Source organism: Tachyglossus aculeatus, chromosome 21 (assembly GCF_015852505.1).
Source record: "Tachyglossus aculeatus isolate mTacAcu1 chromosome 21, mTacAcu1.pri, whole genome shotgun sequence".
NCBI lineage: Eukaryota > Metazoa > Chordata > Mammalia > Monotremata > Tachyglossidae > Tachyglossus > Tachyglossus aculeatus.
The window spans coordinates 49759485-49783613 of NC_052086.1; the positions used below are offsets into that span (position 1 = coordinate 49759485).

Consider the following 24129-nt stretch of genomic DNA (forward strand, 5'->3'; position numbering starts at 1 on the left):
AATACAGGGAGCAAATCCAAGTGCAATTTATTTTCATGGCAGCCTCCCCCACTAGATTGCAGGCTCCTTGAGGGCAGGGATCAGGTCTACTTACCCTACTGTAGTTCCCTAAGCACTTAGTACAGTGCTCTGCACATACTTGTCTTACGCCGATGAGTCATTTTCAACCCGTAGTGGCACCACGGACACATCTATCCCAGAAAGCCCCACCTCCATCTGAATCATTCTGGTAGTGAATTCATAAAGTTTTCTTGGTAAAAATACGGAAGTGGTTTACCATTGCCTCCTTCATAGCAGTCAACTTGAGTCTCTGCCATTGACTCTCTCCCATGTTGCTGCTGCCCAGCACAAGTGAGTTTTGACTTGTAGCAGATTGCCTTCCACTCGCTAGCCACTGCCCAGGCTAGGAATGGAGTGGATATGCCTCTGCTTGACTCCTTCTCCCATAGTCGAGACTGGTAGGGTACTGGAAACTCTCCAGGTGCAACCCTGAGAGGAGCTGCACATACTTAGCACTTACCAAATATTATTGATGGCCATGGTACTGTGTGACCTTGGACAACCCGCTTAAAATCCTCTGAGTACCATTAAGCGCTTAGTACAGTGCTCTGCACACAGTAAGCGCTCAATAAATACGATTGAATGAATGTCTTCATGTGTAAAATGGGAACGAGAGATTATGAGTTCTGGGTGAGACAGGGACTGTATCTGATTTCAAGATCTACCCCACCATTTAGCAAATGGTAAGTCCTTAATAATCATCACAATTATCATGTAATCATAATTTTACAATTTTATGTCACGTCTCATATACTCATATACTCTCTTAGACTGTGAGCCCCATGTGGACAAGGAGTTTATCTGACCTAATTATCTTGTATCTACCCTAGCACTGAGTAAAGTGCCGGGCACATAGTAAACACTTAAATACCAACAAACATTATCCATATCCATCCACTTGGATGTCCTGACACCTCCAAACTTTACATGTCCAAAACAGAGCTCCTTATCTTTCCATCCAAACCCTGTCCTCCCCTTGACTTTCCTGTCACTCTAAAAGTATCATCATCCTTCCTGTCTCAAAAGCCCATAAACTTGATGTTAACTTTGACTCCTCTCTCTCCTTCAACCCATATATTCAATCTGTCGTTAAATCCTGCTGATTCAACCTTCACAACATTGCTAAAATCTGCCCTTTCTTCTCCATCTAAAATGCTACCACATTAATTGAAACCCTTATCTTATCCTGCCTTGATTACAGCATCAACTTCCCTGCTGACCTCTCCGCCTCCTGTCTCTCCCCGCTCCTGTCCATACTTCACTCTGCTGCCCGAATCATTTTTCTACAGTAATATTCCATCCATGTTTTTTCCACTCCTCAAGAACCTCCAGTGGTTGCCCATCCACCTCCACATCAAACAGAAACTCCTTCCCACCAGCTTTAAAGCATTCACTCTCCTTGCCCCCTTCTACCTTTCCTTCCTGATTTCTTACTACCACCTGTCAGGAGCCACCACTCCCCACCCCCATGTTGATGATGGCATTTATTAAGCGCTTACTGTGTGCAATGCACTGTTCTAAGCGCTGGGGAGTTTACAAGGTGATCACGTTGTCCCACGTGGGGCTCAGAGTTTTAATCCCCATTTTACAGATGAGGTAACTGAGGCACAGGGAAGTTAAGTGACTTGCCCAAGATCACACAGCTGACAAGTGGCAGAGCTGGGATTTGAATGCATGACCTCTGACTCCAAAGCCTGTGCTCTTTCCACTGAGCCAAGCTGCTTCATCATACCATCATATCAACATCATCATACCCCATCATACCATCCAGGACCTTCCTGGACCAGAGAAGCCTCAGTGACACATAGTACAAATCAAACCACACCTCTGATCACCAAGGTTACTGTGAAACGTTTTTACTTAGTTTTACCAACATACAAGGGAGTGACACATATACACACTCACTCCATCAGGGGTCCAAAACCAGTCTGTGATCAAAAAAGCCCATTCTGCCATTGCTTCTTTCTGCTTTCAAGTGCTGCTCTCCTTCTACTTCAGGTGCTTCCATCTGCTTCTCTGTATGCCACTGCTGCCTCCAGGTGCCCCCTTGCAATTCAAAGCAACCGCCTTTTATCTGCCCTAGGCATCACAGCTTAGTCCAGGCCTGCTACTGAGTAGAACAGGGAGACAAAGCCCCTCTTCCCTCCATGTTCCACCCCCACCCCCACAGGCCAGCAATCACCTGCCTCAAACAGAGCGCCTCAGTGTTTGCAGAATCTCTTCCTTATTGTTGTTGTTCACGGGATCACAAACAGTCACTAAAAAGGCAGCTTGCTGTGGGCTCACCACACAACCCAGCCTGCACACTTTGCTCCTCTGATGCCAACCTATTCACTGTAGCCCAATCTCGTCTATCTCACAGCTGACCTCTTGCCCTCTTCCTACCTGACAATCACTCTTCCCACCTTCAAATCCTTATTAAAAGCACATCTCCTCCAAGAGGACTTCCCTAAGCTCTCATTTTCTCTTCTCCCACTCCCTTCTGAATAATAATAAAAATGATGTTATTTGTTAAGCACTTGCCATGTGTTGAGCACTATTCTAAACACTGGGGGAGATACAAGGTAATTAGGTTGTCCCACATGGGGCTCACATTCTTCATCTCCATTTTGCAAATGAGGGAACTGAGGCACAGAGAAGTGAAGTGCCTTGCCTAAAGTCACACAGCGACAAGTGGCAGAACCAGGATTAGAACCCATGACCACTGACTCCCAAGTCATGCTCTCTCCACTAAACCATGCTGCATTCACCAACTACCAGGAGAAGCAGTATGGCCTAGTGGATAGAGTACAGACATCACTCTTGTTCTTGGATTTGTACCCCTTATGCCAACTTGTACTTCCCAAGTGCTTAGTACAGTGCTCTGCACACAGTAAGTGCTCAATACGACTGAATGAATGAATGAATCCTTTCCTCAGCCCCACAGCACTTATGTACATATCCATAATTTATTTATATTAATGTCTGCTTCCCCTCTAGACTATAAGCTCACTGTGCTCAGGGAACATATCTACTAACCCTGTTATAGTTTACTCTCCCCAGAACTTAGTACAGTGCTCTGCACACAATAAGCACTCAATAAATATGATCAATTGATACATATCAGCTTCAAGGCTCTCCATCACCTCACCCCCTCCTACCTCACCTCCCTTCTCTGCTTTTACAGCCCAGCCCGCACCCTCTGCTCCTCTGACGCCAAACTCCTCACTGTGCCTTGTTCTCGCCTGTCCTGCCGTCGACCCCTGGCCCACGTCCTTCCCCTGGCCTGGAATGCCTTGCCTCCGCACATCTGCCAAGCTAGCTCTCTTCCTCCCTTCAAAGCCCTACTAAGAGCTCACCTCCTCCAGGAGGCCTTCCCAGACTGAGCCCCTCCTTTTTCCTCTCCTCCTCCTCCCCAGCACCCCCCTCCCTCCCTCTGCCCTACCCTCTTCCCCTCCCCACAGCACTTGTATATATTTGTACATATTTATTACTCTGTTTATTTTATTAATGATGTGTATATAGCTATAATTCTATTAATTCTGATGGTTTTGACACCTGTCTACTTGTTTTGTTTTGTTGGCTGTCTCCCTCTTCTAGACGGTGAGCCCACTGTTGGGTAGCAACCGTCTCAATATGTTATCAACTTGTACTTCCCAAGCACTTAGTACAGTGCTCTGCACACAGTAAGTGCTCCATAAATATGACTGAATGAATGAATGAATATATGGAATTGGTAATATATGGTAATATATACTATATAGCAAATATAATGGCAATATATATAAAATGGTAATAACATAAATAGTATATATATAAATAAAATGGAGCACGTATATACTCCATTACTCTCCCTATGTGTGATTTACTTAAGCTTCTGTCTTCCCCTACTAAACCATAAATTCCCTGAGGGCAGGGATAATGTTGTCTCATCTTTTGCATTCTCCCTAGAACTTAGTAAGTGCTTTAGCCAGAGTAGGCACTCAGTAAGTGCCACTGATTGATTGATTTCTTCAGGCCAATATTAAATATCAAGTAATGATTTTTCATTGGCCCTGCACCACAGGAGTATGTCTAGGATGGTGCTAGATACTGTCTGGGGGCAGACAGGCCAAAGCTGATCCACCTCAGGGTGTCCTGGAAAGGGAGGGAGTGGGACTGGGTTGCTCTGTGCTTCCGGGGAAGGCATAGGGACAAACTACAGGAGAGAGATTCATTAATCTGGTCCAAAGAGAAGGCACAGCTGGAGAAGGAGGGTTTTTTGTTTGTTTGTTTGTTTGTTTAATATCCCAGCCTCTCCAGGAAATCCTTAAAGCAGGAAGAAGAAAATGACCTTGTCCATCTCCCAATGTGTCCAGTCCCTCGGAGAATACAGCAGGCCCACCAGCTGGTAACTCAATCCAGCCTAGCTGAGGCAGCAGGCACAGGGAACAGAGGAAATCTGATATGGCTTTCTCCATCTGCAATTTGCTCCTTGCTGTTCTACAGAATAAGGCAGGAGCCTTGGACTTCTCTTTACCTAAAATAAATCTGATTCTAATCCCAGGCCCAGTTGCATTTCCTTCTAAGTCAACATCAGATGTTAAAGAATTGGTTGGTAAGAGAAGGGGAGGTGCAGAGAAGTAGGATCTGCTATGAAGCTGAAAATTTTAGACAGTGATCACCAAAATCCCCAAGCCAGCCATACTGACTCAAACGAAACCCATCAAACCATGAATAGCTGTAAAAGTGGGTGAAGTTTTTTTTTTTAAAAAGTGGTATTTGTTAAGCACTTACTATGTGCCAGGCATTGTTCTAGGTGCTGGGGTAGATATAAGGTAATCAGGTTGGACACAGTCCATGTCCCACGTGGGGCTCACAGTCTTAATCTCCATTTTACAGACTGAGTCACAGAGAAGTTACATGACTTGCCTGTGGTCACACAGCAGACAAGTGGCAGAGCCAGCATTAGAATCCAGGTCCTTCTTAATCCCATGCCCATGCTCTATCCATTAGGTGACACTACTTCTCGAACAGTTCTGCTTGGAAGCAGGGGAATGATGAGACGACCTCTCTAAGTTCCACAAGTCTGGAGAGTTTAGGATTCCAGGTCTACAGGCACAAGGAGCATCTGAATTTATGGTATCGAAAATTAGAGACATTGTGAAAAATGACTGCATCCACCAAAAGGCCAAGCCAAGCCTCTGTGTGGATTGCTCACAGCTACTTTGTCCTGGAAACTGAACAAGGTTGGCTTTGGAACCAGAGACCACACAGGGATGGGTAATAAGGAGAGGAAGTCATGGCATCTCATTTCTCCTTTGCGCTCTCATTAAAATGTGCAGAAGCCTCCACAGCGGGGCTGGGTTTTTTCTCACCTGCTCAGAGAGGCACAGATCAACTGGCTCAGATCAAGGATGAACCAGACAAATAGTTTCAGCCAGAAGGAGAGAATTGGATGGAAAACCTAATGAAAGTGGCTTCTCAGAAATGAGCTGAATTGGCCATAGATCTCTCTCAAACACACCCAGCGCACTGCCCTGGTCATCTTACAACAAGCCTCCCAAGAAAACCAGCACTGGGGTTAAGAAAACACCAGGACCCTCACTCAGGGGAGAGATGGCTGCAGGTCTCAGGTGCCCAGAGATCCTTGCGGGAGGCCAGGGGAAGTGGTCAGTGTCCACTGTTGGCTCAATCCCTTACCCTCTCTGTACCCAGTGCCCTGCCTATGCAACTTTTGGCTTGTCTGGTGGAGTGAAGACAGAATGGTGACTGACTCACCAGGTTCACCAGACTACAAAAAGAGAGCTTTCATTTATTATTATTATTAGTAATAATAATAATAATAATAGTGGTATTTGTTAAGTGTTGCAGAAGAGCAGCGTGGCTTGGTGGAAAGAGCACAGGCTTGGGAGTCAGAGGTCATGGGTTCTAATCCTGGCTCCGCCACCTGTCAGCTGTGTGACTTTGAGCAAGTCACTTCACTTCTCTGTGCCTCAGTTACCTCATCTGTAGAACGGGGATTAAAACTGTGAGCCCTGCGTGGGACAACCTGATTACCTTGTACCTACCCCAGTGCTTAGAACAGTGCTTGGCACACAGTAAGTGCTTAACAAATACTATTATCGTTACTATTATTATTATTATTATTATTATTATTATTATTATTATTATTATGTGCCAGGCACTGCACTAAGTGCTAGGGTGGTTACAAGCAAATAGGGTTGGAAGCAGTCCTTGTCCCAGGTGGGGCTCACAGTCTCAATCCCCGTTGTACAGATGAGATAACTGAGGCCCAGAGAAATGAAGTGACTTGCCCAAGGTCACAGCAGACAAGTGGCAGAGCCAGGAGTGGAACCCATGACCTTCTGACTCCTAGGCCTTTTCTCTATCCACTATGCCATGCTGCTATACATGTATCTTCTCATATATTCATTCATTCAATCATATTTATTGAGTGCTTACTGTGTGCAGAGCAGTGTACTAAGCACTTGGGAAGTACAAGTTGGCAACATATAGAGATGGTCCCTACCCAACAACGGGCTCACAGTCTAGAAGGGGGAGACAGACAACAAAGCAAAACATGTGGACAGGTGTCAAGTTGTCAGAACAAATAGAATTAAAGCTAAATGCACATCATTAACAAAATAAATAGAATAGTAAATATGTACAAATAAAATAAATGGAGTAATAAACCTGTACAAACATATATACAGGTGCTGTGGGGAGGGGAAGGAGGTAGGGCGGGGGGATGGGGAGGAGGAGAGGAAAAAGGGGGCTCAGTTTAGGAAGACCTCCTGGAGGAAGTGAGCTCTCAGCAGGGCTTTGAAGGGAGGAAGAGAGCTAGCTTGGCGGATGTGTGGAGGGAGGACATTCTGGGCCAGGGGGAGGATGTGGGCTGGGGGTTGACAGCGGGACAGGCGAGAACAAGGTACAGTTAGGAGGTTAGCAGCAGAGGAGAGGAGGGTGTGGGCTGGGCTGTAGAAGGAGAGAAGGGAGGTGAGGTAGGAGGGGGTGAGGTGATGGATAGCCTTGAAGCCAAGAGTTAGGAGTTTTTGCTTGATGCGTAGGTTGATAGGCAGCCACTGGAGATTTTTGAGGAGGGGAGTAACATGCCCAGAGCATTTCTGCACAAAGATGATTCGAGCAGCAGCATGAAGTATAGACTGAAGTGGGGAGAGACAGGAGGATGGGAGATCAGAGAGGAGGAGAGGATATATCTCCTATATCTTTGGGATATAGATAAAACTTCCTGGGAGATGGTTGAAAGGCTAGTGAGGAATGTTGCAGAATTCCCATCCCTGGGGAGCATGAGAAAGACATATAACCATCTGGGACGTTATGGGCATGTTTGGCTAGAAACAGGGGGCTGAATTAGTTGACACCCCCTTACCATCCCCTGACATCTGACTCAGGATTTCCTGGGTCCAGGAACCTTGTTGAGCAACAAGATAACTTGGAAGATTCAGAAGGTCTCCGACTGCTACAGCCTGGCCTCAGAATCCATAATAGTAATGATTGTATTTGTTAAGCGCTTACTATGAGGCAAGCACTGTTTGAAACTCTGGGGTAGATACAAGGTAATCAGGTTGTCCCACATGGGACTCACAGTCTTAATCTCCCCATATTACAGATGAGATAACTGAGGTCCAGAGAAGTGAAGTGACTTGCCCAAAGTCACACAGCCGACAAGTGGCAGAGCTAGTATTAGAACCCACAACCTCCGACTCCCCAGCCCGTGTGCTTTTCACTAAGCTTGCTGCTTCCCCATCCTGGGACAATCCCTGGAAAAGGTGGGCAATCAGACTTGGCCCTGGGGAGAGACTTCTGGGAATTGTGTCATGTAAGAGTCGATGGAATCAACGTTTGTATCCCCCATGCTGAAGTAGGCCACTCTGGAGTTTCAGGGACAGTAGTCAGTCAATCGTATTTATTGAGAGCTTATTGTGTGCAGAGCACTGTACTAAATGCTTGGGAGAGTACAATACAGCAATAGGACAGACACTTTCTCTGACCTCAAAGAACTTGTCCAGGAGCCTAGAGAGCCCAGGATGTGCTAGATGCCTGATGTGGCAGGGGAGTCTCCCAACTGCAGGCCATTTAGGGCACAATGAAAGGAAAAGAAGCAGCCAGGTTCCTGGCCAGTGTGCAGAGGGGCAGCAAAGCTGCCAGCTTCCAGAGAGCCTCCTAGCTGGGGGTTTCTGTTAACAAGTTTTCCCCCACAGAAGGGCAGTGGGTCAGGAAGCCAGAACCTCCCAGAAGGGAGGCCCAGCTGAGGCCTAAGTAGCCTCTTCAAAGCCAGCCTGGCTGGAAGGTCAAAGTAGCAGCATGGGCCTGGAAATCAGAAGCATCCTGCCTCTGCCACATGTCTGCTGTGTGACTTTGGGCAAGTCACTTAACTTCTTTCTGTAAAACCTCATCTGCAAAATGGGGAGAAGGGACTGTGTCCAACTTGATTAACTTGAATCTACCTCAGTGCTTGGCACACAGTAAGTGCCTAACAAGTACTAAAATTATTATCATTATTATTAGCTCCTGGAAAAGACAGGACCCTGACCAGAATAACTTTGTGGAGATTGGAGCAGGGAGGACACACCCTCTTTTGTAGGGGATCAACAGTTCTGACCACTTTGTCCATCCCTCCCCGCTGATCTTTGGTCTGGGTGACCCCCCCACCAACCCCAATCACCTCTCTCCCTTCTCATTAGGCAGCAGGATGAGCTCAACTCCAGTCCTACGGTCCCCGATATCGTTCAGGCTTTTCAAAGGAGCAGCAAAACCCTGAGATCTTTCACATTAGAGGCCGTCTATCATTCCACCAATGCCCGCCTACCCCCTGGCCCTCTCCCGCCCCGCGGTTCTATTAGAGAGACTATTACACTCCGTGGCTAAATGATTTAAGCTGGAGATAAGAACGCTTATCCCCGCACCTCTGAAATCTAACATGTTTTTATGGAGAAGATAAAACTCTAACTGGGGATATTTCATCTCACATGTTGAAATGTAATTTCATCTTCTCCAGGAGACTAGATCCCCATTCCAGTCTCAGAATATCTATTCCCTGGGGCAATTTGTTGTGCAGTTTCTCCTGCCAGTGGCACTAATGGCACTGGGAAAGGTGTTTTGGCCTGGGTACAAATAGGCCCGATACAAAGGCAAAAGTGAAGGATGCACCAGGAAGCAGCTAATACTTCCTTGCTACAGACCTTGCACAAAAAGTCCTCATGGGATCTGTCAGGGATTCGGTACCTGTTTCAACATGCAGAAGCAGCATGACCTAGAGAAAAGAGCATTGGTTTTGGAATCAGAAGACCTGGGTTCTAATTCTGGCCCTGCCACTGGCACACTGTGTGACCTTGGGCTTGTCACTTCACTTCTCTGTGCCTCAGTTTCCTCATCTGTAAAACTGGGGCTTAGACACCTGTTCTTCCTCTCCCATACGCTGTGAGCCCTGTGTAGGACCGGAACTGGGCCTGATCTGATTGCACTGTCAAGTCCACAGTCATTAGAAGAGCAAGACACCAGTTTGGCTGGAGCTGAGTTTCCACTGGGGCTGCCCAATGACCAGAAGCAGCAACTTTCACTTCCTTCTGCCCTTTCCACCATCCCTATACCCCGACATGCATGTGCACAAACATGCACATACAAAACACACTCACACATGAACTGAGAACACGGAAGCAGCAGGTAGACAAGCAGCCTGTCGCAATTATTTGGGTAGGGTTGGCCCTATCTGGAGCAATGAGGAGCCCATGCACTAATTCCACTGATAATAATTATGGTATTTTTTAAGTGCTTACTATGTGCCAAGCACTTTTCCAAACACTGGGGTAGATACAAGGTAATCAGTTCAGACACAGTCCCTATCCCACATGGGGCTCACAGTCTTAATCTCCATTTTACAGATGAGGTAACTGAGGCACAGAAAATTGAAGCTACTTGCCCAAGGTTACACAGCAGACAAGTGGCAGATATGAGAATAGAACCCAGGTTCTTCTTACTCTAGATTGAGGTGGAACTGGTATTCTGATTGCTGTTGCTTTGTTAATTGAATTTACCCTGTTATTCTTTCCCTGTGTGTCTGGCCCCCTATTCAAGATCACAAGTCCCCTGCGATCCATGACCTTCTGAGTTCAATGCCCTTGTATTCTTCCCGAGCACACAGAAAAGTGCTTTGTTCTTTGTGAGCATTTAATAAATGTCCCTGCTGCTGCTAGGTCCAGCTCCCAGGGGCCGGCCCAAATTCTCTGAGAGCACTGGGACCTGGTAGGGTTAATTAGGAGTATGGGCTTCCTCCCTGGATCAGCACACATTCCCAGCTCCAGGTGGAAGTGACAGTCCTGCCTCTTTGGCCTCCTGTTCCTCCATCACACAGCCCTAGAGCTAGGATACAACCCAGCGAGGCCATGGGCTGGCTCCATGTCAAAGCTCCAGGTTACCACAAACCCTGACTCTGTTTCCGTGATCCCCTTAGAGAGTAGAAACCTGGTCTGCCCAGAAGGTCAGAGGGAGGGCAAAAGTAGACTCCCTCCCAGGAGATGCCAGGTGACCCTGGCAAAGATGAAAAGAGGGTTCAGTGCCAGGGTCTTGGATTGCCTTTTTGGTTTTCCATTGGCATTTTGGGCAGGGCCTCTTTCAAGTGGTGAATGAGGTAAGAAACTGCCTCAGGTACTATGTGGTAGGGGGAGGGAGGGCGGTGTCATGGCCCCTCACAAAGACAGCAGTCACTCAGGAGCCCCTCACCAAGATGGCCATTGTCCAGGACTGTATTCTATCCACTAGGCTGAGAGTTGGTATCTCTTGGTCCCTTTGTCCCAGATGTCCTAACTAGCACAATATTCAACTACCGCATCAACTTCTTCCCTAACCTTCCTGCCTCCAGCCCAAATCATTTTTCAAAAAAAAAAAAATTTTGTGTAGGTCTCCCCACTCCTGAAAAACCTCCAATGGTTGCACATTTATCTCTGCATGAAGCAGAAACTCCTTTCCAACATCTTTAATGCTCTACCCCTTCTACCTTACTTCACTCATTTCCTACTACAACCCAACCCACACACTTCACTTCTCCAATACCAAGCTTCTGGCCATTGACCTGTTGGTCATGTCCTCCCCCCTACATGGAACTCCATCTCCTTTCATATCAAACAGACTACGAATCTTCCCCAATTTTCAAAGCTCTACTAAAATCATATTTCCTCCAAGAAGCCTTCCCTGACAAACCTCTTATTTCCTCACCCTATTCTCCCTCCTTTCGGCATTCATTCATAAAATCATATTTATTGAGCACTGACTGTATGCAGAGCACTGTACTAAGTGCTTGGGAAGTACAAATCGGCAACATATAGAGACGGTCCCTACTCAACAATGGGCCATAATCACTAAGCCCTTTTATATTCACCTAACCCCCACCCCACAGCACATATCGTTATACTCTCTGCTTAATTAATGATAGCATTTATTAAGCACTTACTATGTGCAAAGCACTGTTCTAAGCGCTGGGGAGGTTACATGGTAATCAGGATGCCCCACGTGGGGCTCACAGTCTTCATCCCCATTTTACAGAGGAGGTAACTGAGGCGCAGAGAAGTTAAGTGACTTGCCCAAAGTCACATAGCTGACAAGTGGGGGAGCCAGGATTTGAACCCATGACCTCTGACTCCAAAGCCCAGACTCTTTCCACTGAGCCAAGCTGCTTCTCTGCTTCCCCTACTTATTTTAACATATCTCTCCTCAACTAGATAGTAAATTCCTCAAGAGTAGGGATCACGTCTAACAACTCTTCTGTACACTCCCAAGGGCTTAGAATAGTACCTACATAGTGCAAGCTCTCAATAAATACTACTGATTGACTGATTGATTGATTAATAATCTTTACATGAGCATGGTGTGGTCAGGACCTTCAATTCTGCAGTGACCTCTTTGGGTACAATGACAACTGTGGGTAACTTTGCCTTCAGTGATGTCATTGTTAAATATGAACTCATTAGTTGTTTTTATTGAGTACTTACTGTGTTCAGAGCATTGTTGGGGGTCAGAAGTCATAGGTTCTAATCCCACCTCTGCCACTTGTCAGCTGTGTGGCATTAGGCAAGTCACTTAACTTCTCTGTGCCTCAGTTACCTCATCTGTAAAATGGGGTTTAAGACTGTGAGTCCCACATGGGACAACCTGATTACCTTGTATCTACCCCAGTGCTTAGAACAGTGCTTGGCACATAGTAAGCTCTTAGTAAATACCATAATTATCATTATTATTATTACTAAGGACTTGAAAAAATACAACAGAGGTGGTAGACATGAACACTGCCCACAAGGAGTTTACAATCTAAAGGGGCAGACAGACATTAAAATAGATTGATAGAGGAAATAGTAGAGTATAAAAATATTTATATAAGCATTATGGGTCTGGAATGAATATCAAAGTGCCTAAGGGGTTCATAGCCGAGTTCATAGTCAGAGGGGAGGGTAGAGAAGGAAAATAAAGGGCTTAATCTGGGAAGACCTCTGGGACGGCAAAATTTTCCTCTAGACTGTAAACTAACTATGAGCAGGAAACATGTTCTCCCTCTTCTACCTTACCTGGTTGATCTCCTACTACAACTCAGCATGCACACTTCACCCCTCTGGCCTTTGTATTGTACCGTACTCTCCCAGGTGCCTAGTACAGTGCTCTGCACATATTAAGTGTTCAATAAATACCACTGATTGATTGAGATGTGATTTTCGAAGCGTTGGAGAATGGTGGACTGTCAGGTATGAAGAAGCAGGGAGTTCCAGGCCAGAGGGAGGACTCAGTGGCAGGAGAGACAAGATCAAGGTACAGAGAGTAGGTAGATGTTAAGGGAGTGGAGTGTGCGGGTTGGGTCGTAGTAGGAGATGAGATGAAGGACCTTTATACTTCTCCTAAGCTCTCTCTCCTGTATTTCTGTATTCCTGATCTGTTCCTCAGACACATTTTACCATTTCAGATCGTGTTCGTTCCTTATTAGAACGTAAATTCTGAATAAAATTTTCAAAGGGGAAAATGGAGGAGGGGAATAATCCTATCAGAGACTAATAGAGTGGGATGTATCCTTCCATAACGGTTACACAAAATTGTGTTCCTTTTAGGAATGAACTCTCCCAGAAAGAACCTAGATCCTTGAATGGTAGAGAAATGGTTGGATTTTTTTAAGGTAATAATAATAATAATAATAATAATGGCATTTGTTAAGCGCTTACTATGTGCAAAGCACTGTACTAAGTGCTTGGGAAGTACAACTTGGCAACACATAGAGACAGTCCCTACCCAACGACGGGCTCACAGTCTAGAAGGGGGAGACAACAAAACAAAACATATTAACAAAATTATATTATGTGTCAGGCACTGTACTGAGTGTTGGACTAGGTAATAATAATAATGATGGCATTTGTTAAGCGCTTACTAGGTGCAAAGCACTGTACTAAGTGCTTGGGAAGTACAAATTGGCAACACATAGAGGCAGTCCCTACCCAACAATGGGCTCACACTTAGTACAGTGCTCTGCACACAGTAAGCACTCAATAAATACGATTGATACAAAGTGCTTAGTATAAGCCAGGCACTGTACTAAGAGCTGGGGTAGATACAAGGTTGGACAAGTCCATGTCCCACATGGGGCTCACAGTCTTAATCCCATTTTACAGATAAGGTAACTGAGGCACAGAGAAGTGAAATGACTTGCCCAAAGTAACACAGCAGACAAGGGGTGGCATCAGCATTAGAACTCAGGTCCCTCTGACTTCCAGACACATGCTCTATCCTCTAGGCCATGCTCCTTCTGGGCAGGGAAGAGGTTTACCAACTCTGTTTTATTCTCCCAAGCACTTAGTGCAGTACTCTCCACATAGTAAGTGCTCAGTCATTACCACTGATTGATTTATTTTGGAGAAGAAAAATCTTCTTGCCTCACACTCTGCCTAAAGAAGTACTGGACCAGGGCACATTTAAAGTGGAGAGAAGCATTAGAGTGCCTGGAACTTCAATTCAAAAATAATAAAAGAAAATAAAGAAAGAAAGAAAATAACAAGGCAAGGAAAACAGTCTCTGATTTCCAGGAAGAAGGAAAAGTCCTGATCGGGACAGCACGGGAAATACCCTGGAATTGTTAATATCTTTCGCCATCTAGTGGGGAATGTCTAAAATAGCGGCTACCGTTTCTCATTCTTGGGGTACAACGGAATGCCCAAGAATTGATTTGCAAAGAATACTGATATTTCTCATTTCTCCTGCCAGATATCCCTCAAGGATAGGTATGGGTCACAGAGTGCTTGCACAATTTTACAGATGGGAAACGGTGAGTAGTACAGCTGGGACTGGAAGGAACATCAGCAATCAATCAATCAATCAATCGTATTTATTGAGTGCTTACTTTGTGCAGAGCACTGTACTAAGCGCTTGGGAAGTACAAGTTGGCAACACATAGATACGGTCCCTACCCAACAGTGGGCTCACAGTCTAGAAGTCAATCGATCACATACAAACTATTAAAATAGGACAGAACAGGGGCTTATTTTCATATACTTTAGCAACGTATATTTACCCTGCCTAATTCCCACTTGTGTATACTTTCCCAGCACTTAGCGCAGTGCTCTGGACCCAGTGCTTAATCAATCAATCAATCAATCGTATTTATTGAACGCTTACTGTGTGCAGAGCACTGTACTAAGCGCTTGGGAAGTACAAGATGGCAACATATAGAGACAGTCCCTACCCAGCAGTGGGCTCACAGTCTAAAAGGGGGAGACAGAGAACAAAACCAAACATACTAACAGAACAAAAAAAAAAGAATAGATATGTACAAGTAAAATAAAAAAATTAATAGAGTAATAAATATGTACAGACATATATACATATATACAGGTGCTGTGGGGAAGGGAAGGAGGTAAGATGGGGGGGATGGAGAGGGGGGATGGTATTAATAAATACCATTACCACAAACTACTTAGAGCATACCAGAAGGGACTATTCACTCACCAGGAGGCTCCTTTTATTTCCTCCTCTTCTTCCTTCCTTTCATCTCCTCTCCAAATCAAGTCCTACCTTGATAATTAATCAGTTGTATTCATTGAGCACCTACTGTGTTCAGGGGACTGTACTAAATGCCTGGGAGAGTACTAAATGCCTGGGAGAGTACTCTAAGGTTAGTGGACAGATTCCTTGCCCTTAAGGAGTTTACAGCCTAGTAAAGGAGACGACATAAAGGAGCAGACACTGAAATAATTTACACATAAAATGGGCACACAGGTCCATGAGTTAGTATTTGTAATGCATGTAAAATGTGCCCTAGTGATGGGGGCTGAAGTGGCATTTGGGGGTTATAACCTGGAGGATTAGAGATTCATAAGAGAAAGACTCCCCATGAAGATGTGATTTCAAAATCAAAAAAGGCTATGAAGTGGGAAGTGCTGTAGTTGAGCAGATGTGAAGCTGGAGGGAGTTCTGGGCTAGACAAAGAACAGGAGCCAAAGGCCTTGAGACAGGAGGCTTGGTGAGTAGATTATCTCAAGAGGTAAGAAGAGTGTGAATTGTGCTCAACTGGGAGATGAGAGGGGATAAGTAGGAGGGCAAGAGCTGATTGAGTACCTTAAATCCAATGGTCAGGAGTTTTCAGTTGTTACACAGAGGAATGGGTAATCTTTGGAAACTTTTGAGGAGTGGGGAAATACATACATATACTGGGGGTCAGTGTGGTTTAATGGTTAGAGCCTGAGAGTCAGAATAATAATAATACTAATAATAATGATGGTATTTGTCAAGTTCTTACTACATGCCAGGCACTGTTCTAAGCGCTGGGATAGATTCAAGCAAATCGACTTGGACGTAGTCCCTCTCTCACACAGGGCTCACAGTCTTATTCCCCATTTTACAGATAAGGTAAGTGAAGCCCAGAGAAGTGAAGCGACTTGCCCAAGGTCACACAGCAGGTAATTAGCAGAGCCGGGATTGGAACCCATAACCTTCTCTGATTTCCAGGCATATGCTCTATCCACTATGTCATGCTGCTTACCTAGGACCTGGGTTCTAACCCCAGCTCCACCATATGTCTGTTATGTGACCTTGGGCAAGTCACTTAATTTCTCTGGGCCTCAGCTACTACTTCTGTTAAATGGGGAGAAAAGTGTGAGCCCCATGTGGGATAGGAACTGAGTCCAACCTGATTACCTTGTATCTACCTCAGTTTAGAACAGTGCTTGGCACATAGTAAGGGCTTAACAAGTACCATGATAATAATACTATGCAGAACGATGTTTTAGAACAATTATCCAGGCAGCAGAGCGAAGTATGGGCTGGGGAGGGAAGAGACTGGAGGCAGGGTGGTCAGTGAGGAGTAGTAGTCAAGGCGGGGCATGACACATGCCTGATATTGGTTGCTTGGTTTATAAAGAGAAGCTATACTCTTGATGACTGAGCAGTCATAGGACAGCTCTGAGTGGCTGAAGGGGCAAGAAAAGTGCTAAGTGTACTAAGTGCTTGGGAGAATAATATAGCAGAATTGGTAGATACCTTCCCTGACCACTTCCCAACACAAAACTATCTTTCCTAGGGACAGTATGAAATTGTGGCTCAGCCTTTATAACCTCACCCTTCCCTGGGAATGAAATTAGTGTTGATTATCATGTGCACAAACTCCCTGCAGGTCTTTCCCTCCCTGAGAGAAGAGAGGACATGTGGACAGTTAGAGAAGTGTTCAGAAAAATCTCCTCAAATCTGAGTGCCTCACTAAGATTATTTTTAAAGCGAGAGTTTTCATTTATTTTACAAACTTTCTTTGTGATGGGTAAATTTGAATACAATTGCTTTCTATATAATTACTTAGGAATTTCTACTTGAAAGTGTCTGGCAGATTTAGAAATGGATAATTGAAATCTGCTTTTTGGAGTTCTTTTTAAGGGCTTACTATGTGCCAGGCACTGGGATGGACACAAGCTAATAGATTGGACACAGTCCATGTCCCACATGGGCCTTACAATCTTAATCCCATTTGACAGATGAGGTGACTGAGGCACAGAGAAGTGAAGTGACATACCCAAGGCCACACATCAGACAAGTGGCAGAGCCAGGATTAGAGCCCAGGTCCTTCTGACACCCAGACCAGTGCTCTATCCATTAAGCACACTGCTTCTCATAAATTTTCTATGTTTGGTTGAAATCCACTTGAGTCCATAATAGACTTAATAATTGACACATTAAAAAGTATCCTGTTGGGCAATATAGAAGGGGAAATCTGCAAACCCCCAAAATGTGGATTTATCTACATTTAGCCCAGAACATTTGGGAACCACAGTTTTGGGCAATGATACTTCTCATTAACCTCACTCTAAGAGCTTCAGGCTTACTGACATCTTTCATGACCTTTCACATGGCAGTGATGATGATGGTACATTAAAGCGCTTGCTGTATGTCAGCACTATTATAAGCGCTGGGGAAGATATAAGCTAATCAGGTTGGATACAGTCTCTGTCCCACAAGGGCTCACAGTCTTAATCCTCATTTTATAGATGAGTTAACTAAGTACGCCCCCCTCACCTAGGATCACACCTGGAGAGTTTTCAGTACTCTATCAGTCCCAATTATGGGAGGGAGAGTCAAGCAGAGGCATACCCATTCCATTCCTAGCTTGGCTAGTGACTAGCAAGTGGAAGGCAATCTGCCACAAGTCAAAACTTACCTCTGCTGGGCAGCAGTGGCATGGCAGAAAGTCGAGGGTGGAGACTCAAGTTTACTCTGTGGAAGAAGGCAAGGGTAAACTACTTTTGTGTTTTTACCAAGAAAACTCTATGGATACATTTCCAGAATGATTGCGAACGGAGGTGAGGCATCCTGGGAGAGACGTGTCCATGGAGTCGCCATGGGTCGGAGACGACTTGACAACCAAAGACAAAAACTGAGGCCCAGAGAAATTAAGTGATTTGCCCAAGATCACACAACAGACCAGTGGAGGGGCCGAGATTAGAACCCAGGTCCTTCAGATTCCCAGGCCCGTGCTCTATCTACGAGGCTACACTAACTCTCCATGAAGATGAGGATGATAGCCAAAATCAGAGCTGGGCTTGTGAGGACCAGTCTGGAGGCCTGATGTGTAGCATCACAGAGCATGCCTGTCTGGGTGGCCCTAAGGATGTTCAACTCTGGACAGATACAACCCGGGGCTGACCTCTTTACTCCACCCCAAGCTCCAATCCCCCGGCCTCCCTTGCCTGGATTCTGGACACAGCTCTAAGGCTCCTGAAAGCTGCACTGAGGTGGGGGGAAGGGACCTGAGCTTTCCATTGGAGGTCCAGTTTCCCTAACCCTGAGTTGTACCTTCCACCCAGGCACCGGGAACGTCAGCTGTTTCTCCCGCTTTGTCCTGCACAGAAACTTGGTTAACAAGAAACTTCCTTCTGAAAAACTCACTTCAGGAAACATACCTGTTCCTGGTGTTGACACGATCTTTAGATCAGAACGGAGCTCAATCTTGTCTTGTCTTACGCCATTGAGTCATCTCAGACTCTTGGCTACACCATGGACATATCTCTCCCAAAACGCAATACCTCCGTCTGCAATCGTTCTGGTAGTGTATCCATAGAGTCTTCTTGGTAAAAAGACAGAAGTGGTTTACCACGCAGTAAACCTGAGTCTCCATCCTCAACTCTCTTCCATGCCACTGCTGCCCAGCACAGGTTAGTTTTGACTTCTAGCATTCATTCATTCAATCGTATTTATTGAGCGCTTACTGTGTGCAGAGCACTGTACTAAGTGCTTGGGAAGTACAAGTTGGCAACATATAGAGACGGTCCCTACCCAACAATGGGCTCACAGTCTAGAAGGGGGAGACAGACAACAAAACATATTAACAAAATAAAATAAATAGAATAGTAAATATGTACAAGTAAAATAGGGTAATAAATCTGTACAAACATATATACAGGTGCTGTGGGGAGGGGAAGGAGGTAGGGCGGGGGGGAGGGGGAGAGGAAGGAGGGGGCTAAGCCTGAGAAGGCCTCCTGGAGGAGGTGAGCTCTCAGCCTTCCACTTGCTAGCCACTGCCCAAGCTAGGAATGGAGTGGATATGCCTCTGCTTGACTCTCCCTCCCATAGTCAAGACAGGTAAAGTACTGGAAACTCAATAGGTGTGTCCCTGAGAGGAGCAGAGCTCAGAAGGGAAGAACAAATAAATGGGTCCATTGGCCTTAACACGCTGTGAGATGCTACTTTATAGACTCACAGGCCAGGTCTGTCCCTCACAGCGTGGGGAGTTGGCAGTTACTTGGTTTCATTTCTCCAAGTAGATAATCTATCTGGATTATTTACAGTTTGGCCTTGAAAATTTAGTGACCCTGTCCTTCTCTGTGGGTGAAGGCAGCTAAAAGACTGGAGGGGTTCTAGCTTCTTTTCTAGCTCCTGGCATCATTTAATTTCTCAGAGTTGGTACTGTTTCCCTAATCTTCCCAAAGAAAGAATTGGAAATCAGATGGAATTAAAACAATCTTTCTCTTGGTTTGAAAGAATGACTAATTTGAGAGGCTTTTATTAACATAATTAATGGCTGGCAATAATAATTTAAAATATGATAAACAGAACACAGTGAGACAACATCTGTGGTTGGGAAATGTGTTTATCATAGTCACTTTTGGCAGATTTCTAAGCAGCCAGAGAAAAGTACATGACCCAACAGGTCTCACCAAACCTAAGGCAGAAAACAAGGGGGAAATCAGACAATGAGATTCTGTGTGGGGCAGGGACTGTGTCCAACCTGATTACCTTGAATCTATCCCCTTGCTTAGAACAGTGTTTGGCACATAGTAGGTGCTTAACCAATATCACAGTAATTAAATTATGCCAAATTCTTAAAACTTAGAGGATATGTGTGTCATGAGCCCCCATTTCGCACTAACCAGGATCTTCCTGGAAACGGGGGAGCTTCAGTGTCATGTAGTTTCTATAATTCTATTTGTTCTGACGATTTTGACACCTGTCTATATATTTGTTTTCATTCATTCAATCGTATTTATTGAGCGCTTACTGTGTGCAGAGCACTGTACTAAGTGCTTGGGAAGTACAAATTGGCAACACATAGGGATGGTCCCTACCCACCAACAGGCTGTTTTGTTGTCTGTCTCCCCCTTCTAGACTGTGAGCCTGTTGTTGGGTAGGGACCGTCTCTATATGTTGCCGACTTGTACTTCCCAAGCGCTTAGTACAGTGCTCTGCACACAGTAAGCGCTCAATAAATATGATTGAATGAATGAATGTAGTAGAAGTCAAACCACACCTCTGATCACCAAGGTTACTGTGAAAAGATTCTTACTTAGTTTTACCAATGTGCAAGGCAGTGACACATACACACACTCACTCACTCCACCACCCAAGGGTCCAGTACCAGTCTGGGGTCAAAGGAGCCCTTTCTGCCAATGCTGCTTCTTTCTGTTTCCCAGTGCTACTCTCCTGCTGCTTCCACTGCTCCAATGCTTCCTTGTCTCAGCGTGCCTCCGTGCTGCCTCCAGGTACCCACTGCGTGCCACAAAGCAACCGCCTTTTTGCCTTTTATCTGCCTTGGGCATGGCAACTGTGCTCTACATGGTAATCATTGATGGGTCCAGGCCCATTACCGGGTAGAACAGTGAGAGAAAGCCACACTTTCATCCATGCTCCACCCCACTCAAGCCCACAATAATAATAATAATGGTATTTGTTAAGCACTTACTATGTGCCAAGCACTGTTCTAAGTGCTGGGGTAGATACAAGGTCATCAGGTTGTCCCACGTGAAGCTCCCAGTCTTCATCCCCATTTTTACAGATAAAGTAACTGAGGCCCAGAGAAGTGAAGTGACTGGCCCAAAGTCACACAGCTGATAAGTGGCGGAGCCAGGATTAGAGCCAATGACCTCTGACTCCCAAGCCCGGGCTCTTTCCACTGAGCCATGCTGCACCACCCTCAGGTAGAGCCCATTAATGCCTTTTCAAAGTCTCTTCCTAGGTGTCTGCGAGATCACAAACAGTCATTAAAAAGGCAGCTTGTGGGCTCACCACAATAGACAGTTCCTGCCACTGCAGAGCTAGAACTCTAGGTAGCCCAGCAAGACACAAAGAACCGGCAGTCAGGACTGGTGAGAAGAAAAACCACCACTGCCAGCTTCCAGTGGTGATTCACATCTTTTTTAAAAAAAAAATAGTAATATTTGTTAAGTGTTTACTATGTGGGAGGCACTGTACTAAGCGCTAGGGCAGATTCAAGTTAGGCTGGATGCAGCCCATGTCCCACATGGGGCTCACAGTCTTAATCCCCATTTTACAGATGAGGCAACTGAGGCCCAGAGTAGTTAAGTGACTTCCCCAATCAATCAATCGTATTTATTGAGTGCTTATTGTGTGCAGAACACTGTACTAAGCACTTGGGAAGTACAAGTTGGCAACATATAGAGACAGTCCCTACCCAACAGTGGGCTCACAGTCTAAAAGGGGCAGACAGAGAACAAAACCAAACATACTAACATACTAAAATAAATAGAATAGATATGTACAAGTAAAATAAATAAATAAATAGAGTAATAAATATGTACAAATATATACATATATACAGGTGCTGTGGGGAAGGGAAGGAGGTAAGATGCGGGGGATGGAGAGGGGGGCGAGGGGGAGAGGAAGGAAGGGGCTCAGTCTGGGAAGATCTTCTGGAGGAGGTGAGCTCTCAGTAGGGCCTTGAAGGGAGGAAGAGCGCTAGCTTGGCAGATGGGCAGAGGGAGGGCATTCCAGGCCCGGGGGATGACGTGGGCCGGGGGTTGATGGCAGGAGAGGTGAGAACGAGGCACGATGAGGAGATTAGCGGCAGAGGAGCGGAGGGTGCAGGGTGGGCTGTAGAAGGAGAGAAGGGAGGTGAGGTAGGAGGGGGAGAGGTGATGGAGAGCCTTGAAGCCCAGGGATGCAGGCAAAATTAGAACCCAGGTCCTCTGACTCACAGGACCATTCTCTAGTCACTAGGCCACACTGCTTCTTTAGTGAAATTACAGCAAGGGGCCACTCTGGGCAGCAGAGCACAGAGACTGAATATGAGTGGCCAGAGAGATAGGAAGAGAACCAGGAGAGGACAGTGTCAATGAAGCCAAAGTTGGATCCTGTTTCCTGGAGAAAGCGCTGGTCTATAGTATCAAAGGCAGCAGAGAGGTCAAGAAGGATTAGGATGGAGTAGAGGTCATTGGATTTGTCAGGAAGGAGAACCTCAGGAGCCTGGAACATCAGTAGACCAGAACCTCGTCATCAGGTAACATCGGGAACCTGGAGCCTCATGAGGCTGCAGAAACCTAGAACCTCAGGAATCCGGAACCTCGGGAGTCTGGAGCCTAGAACCTCGGGAGGTATGCAGTCCCTTTGCATTTTGAAGCTCCAGTCACAGTCTTCTTTGTCTTTGAAAATCAATCACCAGGGGAAGAATCAGTAATGCAGTAATAAACAGTTCGGGAAGACTTTGTTGCAGGTAATGATTGGCATACAACTGTTTGGGTGATGTTAGAAAAGTGTTCAGTGCTGTAGAAATCCCATAAAAGGAAAAGCAAGCCTATCTCCAAAACCTTAAAGAGGGACAGAAGGAAGGGCTCTCACAGAATTGGGATGAGGGAGAAAAAGATGGGAAAGAGAGGCCAAGGTCTCACCTCCATCAGCCGCATGTCTTCCATTTGTGTCACCCTAAGCGTGGCCCCTGACTTCCCTCACATACTCTAGACATAAGGACACATGTGACATTACATGCACAAGAAACAGCATGGTGTAGTGGATAGAGCATGAACCTGTAAGTCAGAAGGTTACGGGTTCTTATCACGGCTCCACCACTTGTTTTCTGTGTGACCTTGGGTAAGTCATTTCATTTCTCTGTGCCTCAGTTACCTCATCTGTAAAATGGAGATTGAGACTGTGAGCCCCCCATGGGACAGGTACTGTGTCCAACCCAAATTGCTTATATCCACCCCAGCAGTTGGTACAGTGCCTGGCACACAGTAAGTGCTTAAATTCCATCACTATTATTATTATCATTATTATGATGATGCATGAAGCTACAGATGCTTAAGGAAAGGTGGAACAGTAAAAACAGGAAAACAACATAAAAGACAAGGGCAAAAATTAATATAAGAAGAGCAGAATATAAGAGAAGCAGCATGGCCTAGTAGATAGACCTCAAGCTTGGAAGTCAGAAGGACCTAGGGTCTAACCCCAGCTCCACCACTTGTCTGCTGTGTGACCCTGAGCAAGTCATTTCACTTCTCCGGGCCTCGCCTGCCTCAGTTGTAAAATGGGGACTGGGGCTTTGGGCCCCATGTGGGATGGGGACTGGGTCCAACCTGATTGGCTTGGATCTACCCAAGCACTTAGAAAGTGCTTGACACATAGTAAGCACTTAACAAACACCATTATTACATTCTTATTTTTATTATTATTAAGAGCAGTACGGTTCCTTGGCTTGAGAATCAGAACTCCATGCTCTTCGTGGCTCAGACCAGTGCTTAGTACAGTGACTGGCACAAAGAAAGCGCTGAACAAATACTTAAAAAAAAGTGGTTGACCCGTCCTTTTCCACGTAAGATAAGTTCCTTGTGCTTTCCGTTTTTTGCGAACCATATGTCATTTTCCAGCTGCCGTTTATTCTGCTGGCTCTAATAGATAATCCATAGCCCCTTGAAGTGGAGTATATCATCTGCTCATTACGGATGATAAATCATTTGCAAAATATTAAAATGCTCAAAGACTGTCATTTGGTCTTCATGAATTGCTGGGCAATACGAACGCCCCTGCTTATTAAAGGGGAAAATGTATTCATCACGGATTCAGTGAGAGCTATCAAATTCGGCTTTATTTACAGGCTGAAGTACAAAGCTATCAGAGGTTCACAGCAGTGAATACAGAACCACCTCTCTGCCCTGTCATTACCACCATTTCCAGATAAATTTGACCCCAGCTACAGAAACTCATTAAGGTCATTAGGCAGCATGCCAGTTCTCTGGGGAGATGGCTCCTTTTCGATTAAAAAGCAGGGGGAGGGAAGAAAGCTGCTAAATGTGCAGTTTATTCCCATCTATACAAGTACACTAACCTCAGGGAAAGAGTAATCTAATATATTCT

The 24129-nt window shown here is 45.5% G+C and overlaps 1 non-coding gene across 1 annotated transcript; it reads right to left on the bottom strand.

The window, feature by feature from the left end:
• Nucleotides 1-361: 361 nt before the first annotated feature.
• Nucleotides 362-499, bottom strand: LOC119943079. Its single transcript, XR_005455561.1, has one exon. It is a non-coding gene; the product is annotated as a small nucleolar RNA SNORA7 (small nucleolar RNA).
• Between the last annotated feature and the right edge of the window lie 23630 nt (nt 500-24129).